The sequence below is a fragment of the Antechinus flavipes genome, chromosome 6 (assembly GCF_016432865.1).
Source record: "Antechinus flavipes isolate AdamAnt ecotype Samford, QLD, Australia chromosome 6, AdamAnt_v2, whole genome shotgun sequence".
In the NCBI taxonomy this organism is placed as follows: Eukaryota; Metazoa; Chordata; class Mammalia; order Dasyuromorphia; family Dasyuridae; genus Antechinus; species Antechinus flavipes.
The window spans coordinates 261,915,124-261,929,598 of record NC_067403.1 but is presented as its reverse complement, the minus strand read 5'-3'; the positions used below and the strand labels follow the sequence as shown (position 1 = coordinate 261,929,598).

At 56.8% G+C, this 14,475-nt stretch overlaps 1 protein-coding gene across 1 annotated transcript in view; it reads left to right on the top strand.

Moving 5' to 3' along the window:
- The window catches only part of KCNQ1 (potassium voltage-gated channel subfamily Q member 1), a 218,504-nt gene that overhangs the window by 202,647 nt on the left and 1,382 nt on the right, over positions 1-14,475 (top strand). The gene's annotated exons all lie outside the window — the stretch shown is intronic.

The following is a 14,475-nucleotide window of genomic DNA, read 5'->3' as shown; positions in this document are numbered from 1 at the left end:
CTCCCCTGCATGCCCCGCCCACCCTGCAGCTTGTCTGTCAGTGGCCCGGCCTTGTCCCGCTTCTCCCCCCGTGTGTGTGCCCCCTCCTTGCCCCCTTTGCCCAGGTCGCAATCTCCCACGCAGGTGCCCCTGAGCTCTCTCCCCGGCTCGCTCCTCCTCCCCCTCTTCCTCAGCTCCGGGACTCATTTATCGTCTCCATGTGGAAGATTCTCGGCCCTCTCCTTCCATGGCCCCCGCCTGCTCCTGGGGCAGACCCGGCCAGGAGAGAACCCCGGGAGTCCGGGCTGCGAGGTTGGTGCTGGGAGGAGTGAGCTGACGGGCCCGCCCTCGAGCATGGGCCTCCACAGGTGGGAGTGCTGGAAGAACGGGCTACTGGGAAGGACTCTCCTCCCCCACACTGCCCATCCTGGGTGCAGATGTGGAGCTCACGCCCCTCCCCCCCACTGCCCATCCTGAGCGCAGATGTGGAGCTCGAGGCTCCAGACTCTCCATTCCGACCCGGGCTTTGGCTGCCAAGCAGCGGTCTGGCCGTTGGTACAAAGTGTTCTCTCTCCGTTACCCCGACTTCCTGCGTCTCTGGGCTCTCAGGCTGGCGCAGGTGGGGCGGGCTGACTCCTGAGCCGAGGCAAACCGCAAAAAAGAGCCTCCCAGCCCTTTCCCCCAAGACTGTCCCGAATCTGCAGCAGAGAACTGGGGCTTTGCGATTGCTGGCCGCGGTGCTGGAATCGCCACCCTAGCATGGCGACCGGGCCGGGGGCACCAGCAGCAGAACTGGGGGGATGGGTCGGGGGTGGAGGGCACCAGCAGCAGCAGAGCTGCGGGATGGGCCGGAGTGGGGGACGCCAGCAGCAGAACTGGGGGATCCCTCCCTCCCACCAGGCTCACCGCTCCCCCAGCTCCTCTCCGTGCCTGGGATCCTTGTGCAAATGTACACCCCGGCCCTTCCCTCAGGTACCCCGCCGACCGGTCTCCGGCACGGAGATCTGGGGCCCCAGTTGGGGCCGAGCACCTGGCGACAGCTGAACTCCTTTGGGTGGGAAACTTCACGAGCCAACCGAGCCAACCGCCTGTTCTATCACCTTTCTTCAGAAGCCCCCTCCCTCCTCCCCGAGCTTAGCACAGGGTCTGGCCCACAGGAAGAAGTCAATAATAAGAAGTGAATAAGAAGTGCTCGCTGACTGACTGACTGACGCCCCTTCCAGGCTGGGAGAACTCAAGCCCCGACTTGTCCGGGGTCCAGAGGACCGGGCTAACCGTGACGCCCAGGAGAGCTTTTCCACGGAGGCGCCGGTCACTCGGGCTTGAGCATCACTGCCCTGGAACACCCTTAGAGCCAGCCAGCCCAGCTTCAGGATGCTCCAGCAAGGGGTCCGGGCTGGCCCAGAATCTAGGCTGGCTTCTAGAATAAGAACGCTCTTTTCCCCCTCCTAGGGAAGGCCAGCAGGACAAGGGCCCCATCCCCTGGGCCCCAAATACACTCCCCAGGACAGTTCCTAGTGTAGAGAGATGCTCCCCAACCCCGGCAGACCTGATCTGTCGCACACGTAACACAAACTTCATCTTACAGATGGTAAAACCGAGGCAGAGAGGTTCAGAGCAGGTCAGGCATCTCCCCAATTCCTTCAGTGTCAGATGGGCCACAAGCTGGTGAGGGGGGTATTCCCTCACCTAGGCATGGCCCTCCCCACAAGGGCGGTGATGACTCCAGCCAGGTTTTGTGGGAGGGGATGGGCACTGGGGAGGCTCTTGAAGCAGTTCCCGAAGGATCTGAGCTGGATCGACAGCTCCTCCATCACCCCCTCCCCGGGCTGTGTCCCTAATTATGTGCCTTCCCGGAGCCCTGGCTCTGAGCTCAGAAACATCCCCTGCTTCCCACTCATAGCCATAGACAAGACATAGATGGAGCCGGAGACGGAGATGTGGACGTGGACATAGACGTAAGCACAGACATAGACGTAGATATAGACGTGGACATAGACATAAGCACAGACATAGACGTGGACATCGACGTAAGCACAGACATAGACGTAAGCATAGACATAGACGTGGACATCGACGTAAGCACAGACATAGACGTGGATATAGACGTGGACATCGACGTAAGCACAGACATAGACGTGGACATAGACGTAAGCACAGACATAGACGTAAGCATAGACATAGACGTGGACATCGACGTAAGCACAGACATAGACGTGGATATAGACGTGGACATCGACGTAAGCACAGACATAGACGTGGATATAGACGTGGACGTAGACGTAAGCACAGACATAGACGTGGATATAGACGTGAACGTCGACGTAAGCACAGACATAGACGTAAGCATAGACATAGACGTGGACATCGACGTAAGCACAGACATAGACGTAGATATAGACGTGGACATAGACGTAAGTACAGACATAGACGTAGATATAGACATGGACATCGACGTAAGCACAGACATAGACATAGATGTAGATGTAAACATGACATAGTCATAGACATGGACATAAAGACAGGACATATGTCATTCAGGTCTCCAGGTAGCTAGAGAGTGCTGCAATAGATAGAACACTGGGCCTGAGTTTAAACCCATCCTCAGACATTATCTAGTTGTGTGATCCTGGGCAAATCATTTCATCTCTGACTGCCTCAGTTTCTTCAATTGTAATATCAAACTGGGGTGATAGCATTTTCCACCCACTTTCCAGAATTGTTGTGAGAACCAAGTAGAATAGAATTTATAAAGCACTCAGCCCATTTTAGGTGCCTAATAGATGCTTCCCTTCCTCTCCCATCCCTCAGCACACCTGTAGTCTGCTTGGATCTGGACCTCTGGGTCCAGTCTTTCTCTATGTCTATGTCTATGTCTATGTCTACATCTATGTCTATATCTACATCTGCGCCCATGTCCTCTATGTGCATGCTTTTGGTGCCCAAGCAGCCCCCCACGTCCACCTAAAGAAGCACAGTGCAGGTGGGGAAAACTCAAAATGGGTGAGTCCTCCATGAATGAGACCAGTGTGGATGCCAGGGCCTCCTGAACCTGGGACACATGGCAGATATGTACTTGGGAAGGCTCCCTCGAAGGTGGTTGGGTTTGGAAAGAGATTTGAAAAACTGGCTTTTTTTCCTAAATTCTGAAAAGAAAAAAAAGTAAAACTTTGGAAATTTTCCCTCTCACTGAGTCCTGGTGAACCCGAGTCAGAGATTCTTTGTGGCTGCGCTGTGGGTCCATGTCAGGGGCCGACGCCTGGTTTGAATTGATTGAAAATAATCGGGTGCATTGAAAAACAGGTTTTTAACGTCTGAAAGGCTGGCGTGCTCCCATCAAAGCCAGCCTTCAAAGCTCACTCGGAAATTTCCCCCCAAAGTGATTCCAGCCCTCCATCATTACTGGGCACAGGCTTACCATTAACTGTTCTGTGTCCGTACCATGCCCCAAAGGAGAACGTCAGCTTCCTGAGCGCAGGTGGGGTTCCTTTTTGCTCCTTCTTCTTGGTACTCCCAGTGCAGGCTGGCACAGTGCCAGGCAGACGCAAATACTCCAGGGAATGTCCAAGCTCTCCATTGTGGTTCTTTGTCCTAAGGATGTAGATTGCCCCCAGCCGTGGGTATCCCTGCCGTGGGGCTCTTGTCTGTGTCCTTCCACAGGTTTGTCCCTGGGGTCTAGCCAAGTCACTGGGTACCTCTCTTATATCCACTTGAAATCTCCAGGATGCTGAAAGAGCTCACCACCTGCCCACCTACTATCCCTCCTATTCATCCTCTGACCAGCCCATTTTTCCTTCTGCTCCCACAGTTCCCTGGTGTTGTTTTCTTTGCCAACTCAATCTCAAGGTTTCATATTCGTAACACGTTACAGTCTGCTCACACCCATCCATCATGTGTCTCTCCACAGTCTTTTTTATTGTTTTATGTTTTCTGATTATACATGTATATATAACTTAGTTAATACACATTTCTTTATGAATCATGTGGGGAGAAAAAATCAGAACAAAAGGGGAAAATCACGAGAGGAAAAAAATAGGAAAAAGTGAACATAACATCTGTTGATTTACTTTCAATATAATATCCCTGGTTTGTTCTCTCTCTCTCTCTTTCTCTCTCTCTCTCTCTCTCTCTCTCTCTCTCTCTCTTTCTCTTGCTGAGGCAATTGAAGTCAAGTGACTTGACCAGGGTCACACAGCTAGAAAGTATTAAGTATCTGAGACCAGATTTGAACTCAGGTCCTCCTGACTTCAGGACTGGTGCTTTACCCACTGTGCTACCTAGCTACCTTCAATATCCCTAGTTCTCTTTCTGGATGCAGAAGGTATTTTCTTTCCAAAGTTTATTGGAATTGTCTTGGATCACGAAACTGCTGAGAAAAACCGAGTCTTTCTTAGTTGATCATCGCACAATTTTGCTGTTACTGTATACAATGTATTCCTGGTTCCATGTAAATTTTTCCAGGTCTTTCTAAATCAGCTCCTTCGCCATTTTTTATAAGCGCAATAATATTCCGTTACTTTCATATACCATAGCTTGTTCGGCCATTCCCCAGTCAAGGGGTACCTATGACCCTTTGTTTCCATGAGGAATTCTCCAAGGTGATTTTGACCTGCTCTCCTCCTGATTTATTGAGGGCTTAATTTATTTATGTATTTATATGGTTTGTCATATAGACATAGACACAGACATAGAAATAGACATAAAAATATAGATTAGATATGAATATATATATGGATAGGTGAGTTTTAGACAATCTGGACACATAATCTTGCCAACAGATATTCTTCATCCACTTAGTTTTTGCTTCATGGATGATTAAGCTAATTCATTTGAGGAGCCTCATCTCTATTCCAGAAGATTCTACAAAGTTCAAGGACTTGATTCTTTGATAAGAGCATGTAGAGGGATTCCCTCTTTATTCTGAACCCTGAGAGTGACCTCTATTCCCCTAATCCTGTGTCAGACTCCTTTGGGGAGCTCTGTCTTGCCTCGACAAATATTTATTATTGCGATCGTCAAACAAGGTTGTCTCTGTTGTCACATGTTATTGCTCTGCTGATGCCATGTTATAAATGGCAATATCTGACTTTATTAAATCAAAAGCTTTTAAAAATAATATTTTTTGCCTATAGTTATCTTAAGTTTCTTTGACAAAAAAAAAAATCAAGTAAATAAAAAAAGCTTATAGACTGACCAAAAAATCAAGTAAATAAAAGAAGTTTCTTTTTCCATCTCTTGCTGCTGAACTTTGTTAAGAATATATAGAAATGCTTTTGATTTATGTGGGTTTATTTTACACCTTGTGAAATCGCTAAAGTTGTTCATTATTTCATCTAGTGTTTTAGTTGATTCTTAGATTCTCTAAGTGTAGCATCATATCATCGGCAAAGAGTGATAACTTTGTTTCCTCATTACCTATTCTAATTCTTTCAATTTCTCTTATCATTAGAGCTGGCCTTTCTGGTACGATATCAATACTGGACACCCTTGCTTCACTCCTGATCTTATTGGGAAGACTTCTAGCTTATCCCGATTACAGATAATGCTTGCTAGTGATTTTAAATAGATACCACTTAGCATTTTAAGAAAAGCTCCATTTATTCTTATGCTTTTTTAAGCTGGTGTTTTTAATAGGAATATTTTCTGTATCTGTTGATGCTGTCATTTGATTTTTGTTGCTTTTGTTATTGAGATGGTCAGAGATGCTGATATTTGTCCTCGTATTGGACCATCCCTACGTTCCTGGTATAAATCCTACCTAGTTACAGTGTATGATGTTTACAGTCTTGTTTGAAATCTGTGCAAAAATATTCATGGAGGGAATTGATCTATAGTTTTCTTTGTACTGACTCTTTCTTAGGTTTAGGAATCAGCACCGTATTTGTGCCATAGGTAGGACTCCATCTATTTTCCCAAATAGTTATTATTGGACTTAATTTCTTTAAATGTTTGGCCAAATTTACTAGTGAATCCATCTGATCCTATGGATTTTTCTTAGGGAAGTTTTTTTTTTCTTTAAATGAAATCTTATACCCAATCTTTTTCAATCAATTGTAAATTGTAAGATGATAACATGTGGTCTGCCGCGAAGTAGAGTGGGGTTAGGGTCATTGCCTGTGAAGTCCTGCCCGTTCCCTACAAATACATTTATCTGGATCGTGTGTGTAGGTAACGGCATTCAGATGGAATCAGGTGCTCTTCATCTGTCATGGAATCAGACGGAATCTTCCTTGATCGTTCTCTGTGAAGTTTTAGAAATAAGTTAATTTACTCAATCCAGGGCTCCCTTGGTGAATATTTCTCAGGTATTTGGTGACTGGAGCTCTTTGGGGCTCTGAGTTTCCTTGGTTTGCGCTGGTAAAACTTCTGTAGGCAATGATTTTAGTCGGGTCCATGTCCTCTCTCCTCTCCATTTCCCATTTTGTATTAGCCGTAACTTATTAAAAACCAGATCGGTCTCAATAGCACGCCATCGCTCCCGGACCCCCTTTTTCTTTTCCTTCCATGCCCACCTCAGTCAGGCGTGAGGGTCCTGCCTGTTACAATCACTCTCCTATGTTGTGACATTATCTGGACCCCCCAACCCTCTGGCCCTTCTGTCACAGGAATCTTCCCAAAATAGAGGCAGAAGGTTTCTGGGTAAGGCATGACCTGCGACGTTCTGCCCCCGCGCTGTCCAGCACATCCCCTCCCCCCCGCGCTGTCCGGCATGTTCCCCCCCCTCCCGCGCTGTCCGACGCGTCCTCCCCCTTCTGTGTTTGCACTTGTCAAGGTAGATGTTGCCTTAAATCCAAGGCTCTTTTTGAGCTCCTCATAGACGCTGACTCTTTAACCTACAGGGGGAAATGTTGGGGGGCATAAGCACAAGTTGCATTTCAGTCTTTTTGGAAGTAGATGCCGTACGAGCACCGTGCATCAGCTGGCCGGTGAGCATTTATTAAGTGCCTGCTGTGTGCCGGGCCTTGTCCGGATCTCACTTTGTGCTGGTGACAACACAGGGAGGGAGATGCTATTCTTGTGCCCGCTTTACAGACGGGAACACTGAGAACAAAACCTGGCTCTGAGGAAGCCCGCCGCCAGCCCAGGCCCCGCGCCTTCTTTCCCCGTGGCTGCCCTTTCTCCTTTGAGCAATTCCGTCCTTGTTGTTCTGGGGGCGTGTGTGCAGGCCCCTCCTGGGCGTGTGGGTGCACGTGGGGGGGGGAATGCTCCTGCAGAACAGCCTGTGCCCGGGAGCTCGGCACGTCCCCACAGGCGCTCTCTGGGCGCGATTGGCCCGGACCCGTCGGTCCCCGGCTGAGGGGCCACAGGGACGAAGGGGGCCTGAGACAAGCCTCGGCATGAAGGCCAGTGATCAGAACCGCCTGCGGCCGGCTCCTGGGTCTCCCCTCCACGCCCAGCTGTCCCCCGGCGGGAATGGCGGACGCCCGCACAGGGAGGCAGCATGGCCTGACGTGGGGGCCGCCCTCCCCGATGCTCGCCTTCCCCATGGGCCGGGGCCTTGCCGGCGACCAAGGGGCCCCTGGGCAATGTCTCCACTCTCCCCAGGAGGGGCCAGAGGAGCATCCAACGGTCAGTGTGAACAAGCTTCCGGCGTGGGACGGGCATAGGAAGGACGGGCAGAGACGGGAGGGTCTCAAACCTAGAATAGGGAAGGTAAAAGCCAGAAGGACCTTGGACAAAGAACAGAGAGAGAGGGAGAGACAGAGAGAGAGAGACAGACAGACAGAGAGAGAGACAGAGAGACACAGAGACACAGAGACAGAGAGAGAGACAAACAGAGAGACAGAGAGAAAGAGAGACAGAGAGAGAGACAGAGAAAGACAGAGAGACAGAGACAGAGAGACACAGAGACAGAGAGAGAGACAGAGAGACACAGAGACAGAGAGAGAGAGAGACAGACAGACAGAGAGACAGAGAGAGAGACAGAGAGACACAGAGACAGAGAGACAGAGACAGAGAGAGAGAGAGACAGACAGAGAGACAGAGAGAGACAGAGACAGAGAGAGAGATAAACAGAGAGACAGAGAGAAAGAGAGACAGAGAGAGAGACAGAGAGAGAGAGAGACAGAAAGAAAGGGAGAGAGAAACAGAGAGAAAGAGAAAGAGAGACAGAGAGACAGAGAGAAAGAGAGACAGAGACAGAGAGAGACAAACAGAGAGACACAGAGACACAGAGACAGAAAGAGAGACAAACACAGAGACAGAGAGAGACAAACAGAGAGACAGAGAAAGACAGAGAGACAGAGAGAGAGAGACAGACAGAGAGAGAGACAGAGAGAGAGAGAGACAAACAGAGAGACAGAGAGAGACAGAGACAGAGAGAGAGACAAACAGAGAGACAGAGAGAGACACAGAGAGAGACAGAGAGACAGAGAGAGACAGAGACAGAGAGAGAGAGAGACAGAGAGACAGAGACACAGAGACAGAGAGAGACAGAGAGAAAGAGAGACAGAGAGAGAGACAGAGAGAGACACAGAGACAGAGAGAGAGAGGGTGATGGAGAGAGAAGGAGGGAGAGGGAGGGAGCGGGGAAGAAGACAAAAGTCATGGGAGCTGAGCGGGAACAAGAGCGGGAAGAGCCCCGGACACACCCTTGATATTTGGGCGGGAACAAGCTGGATTGGGGGTGACTGAAAACCCCGAAGGGGCCGGGCCGCCAGGAAGGCCGGGAGCCTGGCGAGGCGCCAGGGAGGGAGAGCCAGGGCAGCTCATGCTGCTAGAAAAAAGAAATCAGGGTGCCCGGTGCCAGAGCAAACACGGGGGAAGGCCGCCTCCTCCGCCCCCAGCGCCCCCCAGTTCTTTCCCCGGGGCTGCAGCTCCCCAGAGAGCAGACTCTGGGCCACAGACTTGCCTGAAGCCGCAGCCTCTCTGATCCTGTGACCAAGCCCGTGGGGGGGGGGGCTCCCTCTTCACACCCCCCAGGGGAGGAGCGGCCCGGCCCCTGCTTAGGGTCAAGCCTCTGCTGTGGGTGAGAGCCGGGGCAGCCACAGGGCCCATTGACAAGGAAGCCGGGGCAGGGTGCCGGCGGCCGGGCAGAAGGAGGCTCCCGGGGATGAGCGAGGAAGGCGGCAGTTCTGGGCCCCGGGGCCGGGCTGGCTGGGCCAGAGGCCTCCGGGCCCCTTCGGGCTCAGAGCTCTGCAGGGCCCAGGGCCCCGGTCCGGGGACACCCCCACGTCAGATCTCCCGGCTCGCGGAGCCCCTCGGGCCCCCGCATTTTGGGGAGCGCTGCCGCTGGGCACCGGGAGAGCCGGGGGGCCGGGGGGGCCGGGGGGGCCGGTCAGTCCGACATACCCCAGGACTGCAGCCGCAGGAGGGTCGGTGAGACCTCCGCCTGGGGATGTTCCGGGACAAGGGGCGGCGCCAAGCTGGGGCCCAGGAGCCCGGGAGCCCCCCCCCCCCTGTAAAACAGACAGTTGGTGGGAAAGGAGTCGTTCCTCCCTTCCACAAGCATCCCTGAAGCACCTGCTGTATGCAAAGGCCCCGGTCTTTTCCTGGGCACGTTCCCTGGGCCCAGCTCCCCTTTCTCAGCGCCGAGGCTCCCGTGACCTCGGATCCCCCTGACAGCTTCCGCCTCTCCCCACTGGGGCTGTTTTCTTGGGGGGTCGGGGGGGCCCAGCCTGGGCGGGGGGGGTACTGGGGGGCAGGGGCAGCTCCTCCCCCTGGCGTAGGTTGGTCTAATGGGTCTCTCTGAGCCCCGGTTGGTTTGGTTCCCTGATCCGAGGCCCCTCCAGCTGGAACCTTCCCTGTTCTAGGTCGTCGGGTTCCGTCCGGCTCCAACATCTGGATGTTCTGATGTTCCATGTCTGCCCCAGCTCGGACACTGCTCCGGGTTCTAAACCTCTCAGTTCTGGGCTCTGGGTTCTAAGCTCTGACCTTCTGCCTCCCCCCCTGGCACCCAGAGTCTGGCCCCAGGGCCCCGGGAGCGGCCTCCTTCCCTGCAGACGGAGCAGAGGGGACGGGACCCAAAGGTCCCCCCCCCCAATGGCTGCAATTCCCGGCGTTCCGGAAAGGGCCACGGAGCAGGGCTCCCGTCCCACGGTGTCTCCTCCCCAGGGGGTTGGGAGGTTCTGTTGGGCCGGGGGGGCACGGAGGGGCCGGCGGAGAGGGGGCAGCTCCTGCCCTAAGCGCGGGCTAAGTGGGGGTCGGCAGGAAGGAAGGGCTCAGGGCCTCGGGGAGGCCTCGGGGAGGGGCTGAGGAGCCCCCTCTTCCCCTCCTTTCGGTCTCCCGTCAGGAGGGCCCGGAGCTCCCCCAAGAGCCTTGGGGTCACCCAGAAGCTTTAAGTCAGGGCCCGGGGGCAGCACTGACGGCTCGGTTCGGGCACACACTGGCCCTCGCCATGCCGTGGCATCAGGGTCAGGGCCCCACCTCCCAGCCCGGCTCGGGCAGGGGGCCGGGCGGGCATCGTCTGGGCAAGGGACAGGTGCCAAGGAAAGGCTGCCCACTAAGCTGGGAGAGCTCCGCTTGGAGGGGACCAGATGGTTGGGGAGCCGCCCCCTCCTCCCGGCCTCGGGGGGCCCTTTACCCGTGGGCATTCTGGGGCCGCCTGCCCGTGTGTGGCTCTCACAGCTCCAGCTGGGGTGTCCAGGGGCAGGTGTGCTGAGGGGCTCGGGCGCCCCCAGAGACTCTCTCCCTTGTTCCCCCCAAGATAAGGAACCGAAGTGACCCCAGCTCGGGAATGGCTCGGCAGGAGAAGGTCGGATAAGGTCCGGATCGTGTCCTGTCCCAGAGGCCGGGGGGAGCCCTGTCACACCCCTCCCCCACCTGCAGCCCCCCCAGACCGCCTTTCCCTTCTCCGGACTCCCGGGTCACCCCCAAACCTCAGGCCTGGGGAAGGGGCATTTCCCAGGTCCCCTCGAGGCCCAGCCGGAGGCGTCCTCCCCGGCCCGGCCCCGGAGCCTCCGCTCGGAGTCACTGACGCGGCCCCTTTGGACAGACACGTCCCTTGAAAGATGCTTTTTCCAGATTTTCTTTTGAGAAGAGCTCGGGGGCCACGTCACACAGCCCAGTGCCCTGGGCCTAATTACCCGAAGCTGGGGAGGGCCCAAGTAGCTGCTGCTCCTGCTGACTGCTCTCTTTCTCTGCCCGGCGCCTGCTTATTAATCCGGAGCCGCTTTAGGGCGTAAAGGAGGCCTTGTCTCCCGGCAGATTAATAATCGGCCGGATCGGGCTCCGGGACTGGCCGAGGGGCCCTGGAGAGACCCCCGAGGCCGCGGCCCCGCCCTGCCTGGACCGGTCCCCCCTCCCGCACCTCTGGGAGTGAAAGGGTCTCGTTCCTCTCCTGCCCGCTGGGAGCACTCTCCGGGGCCCTGTGCGCCCCCCCCCCCCACCTGGCTCCCCCCAGGAACGTCCCCCTGCCCCACCCCCACAGACCCTGCCCAAGCACGAATTCTGTGGCCGTTTTCCCGGTGTCTGGCTCTCTACCACCAGGCAAAGCTCCTTAGTTCCAGGCATTAGAATCGCTCGTGTGGCTCTTTCTGAGTGAATGCGGGACTCTTTGTAAAGAACAAATGCTCCTCTGGGGGGGGGGGGGTTAGAAAATGGGGAGGTAACAGCGGCGTCTCGCCCCCCCATGGGAGCCCCCCGCCCATTTCCCCACAACCTCCCTGAGAAGCAGGAGACATTCGGCTTAACCCATTTTACAGATGAGGAAACCGAGGCTGGGCTCCGGTCCCATCCATCTCTTGGTGACCCCGCTGGGGGTTTCTTGGCAGACGTTAATCTCTAATTCTTGGTGCTTAATAGAACGTGTTCTGGAGCAGCCTGGAACACTTTCACTTCTCCTAGAACGCGGCTGTTCTCCCCCGAAATCTGCCTCAGTTGCCCGTTAAAAAGACGCTTTTCTTGAATTTTCTTGAGCTGGGTCTGAGCCGTCCCGTTTTTCTGCCCCTTTGGCTCCGAATTTCTTCCTCCGGAGCAGAAATCTGAGACGACAGAAGAAGCTGCTGCGCCTCCAGCTCCTCTCCCACCGCGAGCCCGGCGTCAGGCCCGGCGTCAGGCCCGGGCCCGGCTGCCCTCATTAGGCCCGTTCCGGGCTTTGGCTGGTTCTCCCCTCGGTTTCCCTGGGGCTGCCGCCCCCCCCCCCCCCCCCTCCCGGCTTCTCTGGCGTTCCCACTTTGGGGCGATTCTGGAACACGCCGTCCCCCCCGTCCCGGCCCCGGAGCCTCCGCTCGGAGTCACTGACGCGGGGGCCCCTTTGGACAGACACGTCCCTTGAAAGATGCTTTTTCCAGATTTTCTTTTGAGAAGAGCTCGGGGGCCACGTCACACAGCCCAGTGCCCTGGGCCTAATTACCCGAAGCCCGGGAGGGCCCAAGTAGCTGCTGCTCCTGCTGACTGCTCTCTTTCTCTGCCCGGCCGCCCGCTTATTAATCCGGAGCCGCTTTAGGGCGTAAAGGAGGCCTTGTCTCCCGGCAGGTTAATAATCGGCCGGATCGGGCTCCGGGACTGGCCGAGGGGACCTGGAGAGACCCCCGAGGCCGCGGCCCTGCCCTGCCTGGACCGGTCCCCCCTCCCGCACCTCTGGGAGTGAAAGGGTCTCGTTCCTCTCCTGCCCGCTGGGAGCACTCTCCGGGGCCCCTGTGCGCCCCCCCCCCGGCCTGGCTCCCCCCAGGAACGTCCCCCTGCCCCACCCCCACAGACCCTGCCCAAGCACGAATTCTGTGGCCGTTTTCCCGGTGTCTGGCTCTCTACCACCAGGCAAAGCTCCTTAGTTCCAGGCATTAGAATCGCTCGTGTGGCTCTTTCTGAGTGAATGCGGGACTCTTTGTAAAGAACAAATGCTCCTCTGGGCGGGGGGTTAGAAAATGGGGAGGTAACAGCGGCGTCTCGCCCCCCCATGGGAGCCCCCCGCCCATTTCCCCACAACCTCCCTGAGAAGCAGGAGACATTCGGCTTAACCCATTTTACAGATGAGGAAACCGAGGCTGGGCTCCGGTCCCATCCATCTCTTGGTGACCCCGCTGGGGGTTTCTTGGCAGACGCTAATCTCTAATTCTTGGTGCTTAATAGAACGTGTTCTGGAGGAGCCTGGAACACTTTCACTTCTCCTAGAACGCGGCTGTTCTCCCCCAAAATCTGCCTCAGTTGCCCGTTAAAAAGACGCTTTTCTTGAATTTTCTTGAGCTGGGTCTGAGCCGTCCCGTTTTTCTGCCCCTTTGGCTCCGAATTTCTTCCTCCGGAGCAGAAATCTGAGAGGACAGAAGAAGCTGCTGCGCCTCCAGCTCCTCTCCCACCACGAGCCCGGCGTCAGGCCCGGGCCCGGCTGCCCTCATTAGGCCCGTTCCGGGCTTTGGCTGGTTCTCCCGCTCGGTTTCCCTGGGGCTGCCGCCCCCCCCCCACCCCCTCCCGGCTTCTCTGGCGTTCCCACTTTGGGGCGATTCTGGAACACGCCGTCCCCCCCGTCCCACCACGGTCTCCGTCACTGGCGAGCGCGGCCGCGTTCTCTGCTCAGACAGAACAGGGTCGGTACCAGCCCAGCCACGAACCCCACCTGAGCCCCGGGCCCCGAAGCCCCGGGCCCTCTGTCCAGGACGGCCAAGGGCAGCCGCGGGTCCTGCCCCGTCCCGACGTCCCTGCGCAGTAGGAGGCACCAGTGGCTGCCGGACAGGCCTGGGAGGAGTTCGGGGCACCCGGGGGCTCCCCGAGATTGTGCCCAGCAGCCTTTCAGAGGGGCCCGGGCCAGGAAGAGACGCTGGCCCCGAGAGGAGAGCCGGGCCGGCACTGCAGGAATCCGGGAGGAAGGGCCCCCAGGGGCCTCCCCCAGCCTCCCCTGCCCGAAGGCAGGCAGGCTCTGCCCACTGACACAGAACTAATGTCCGGCCGGCTGCGTCCCCGGGAGGCGGGCCTTGCCCACCTCGGCTGGCACTTGCTGGGGCCCCGACTTTCCTCTCCTGCCCAGGGCCTAAGGCATCTGCCAGAGTATGAGCTCCCCCCCCCCAGAACGGGCCCATGCTGGCAGCGGCAGAGCAAGGCCAGAGCCCGGAGCCCGGCTGAGCCTGGCAGGCCCCGGACGAGGCTCCCCCAGCACCGGGTTCCCCGTCCCCAGCCCGGCCCCGGCCCCGGACGAGGCTCCCCCAGCACCAGGCTCCCCAGCCCCAGCCCGGCCCCGGACGAGGCTCCCCCAGCACCGGGCTCCCCGTCCCCAGCCCGGCCAGTCCGTCCCCCTGAGCCTCCCGGAGACCGCCAGTCGGTCAGGCCCGGCTCGGGACGCTCCGTGGTCACCCGCGGCCGCTGGGGCCTTATCTCTGCTGCGGGAAAGCTGGAGGCGGCCTGGGGGGGGGGAAGGCCGCGGGTCTCCTGGCTCCCCCTTCCTAGTGGCTGTCGGGGTCCCGGGCCCCGCGCGTCCCTCCCGGCCGGGGCCTGGCTCGGTCCCTCACTGGGGACGCGCTCGCCAGGGGCGGCCCCTGGTCCCAGCAGCCAGACGGATGACTCAGAGCATTCCTTTCCAGGCCGCTGCCCCTCTGGCGGGGCCCGAAGCGGCTCCTGGAGCCTCGGCCG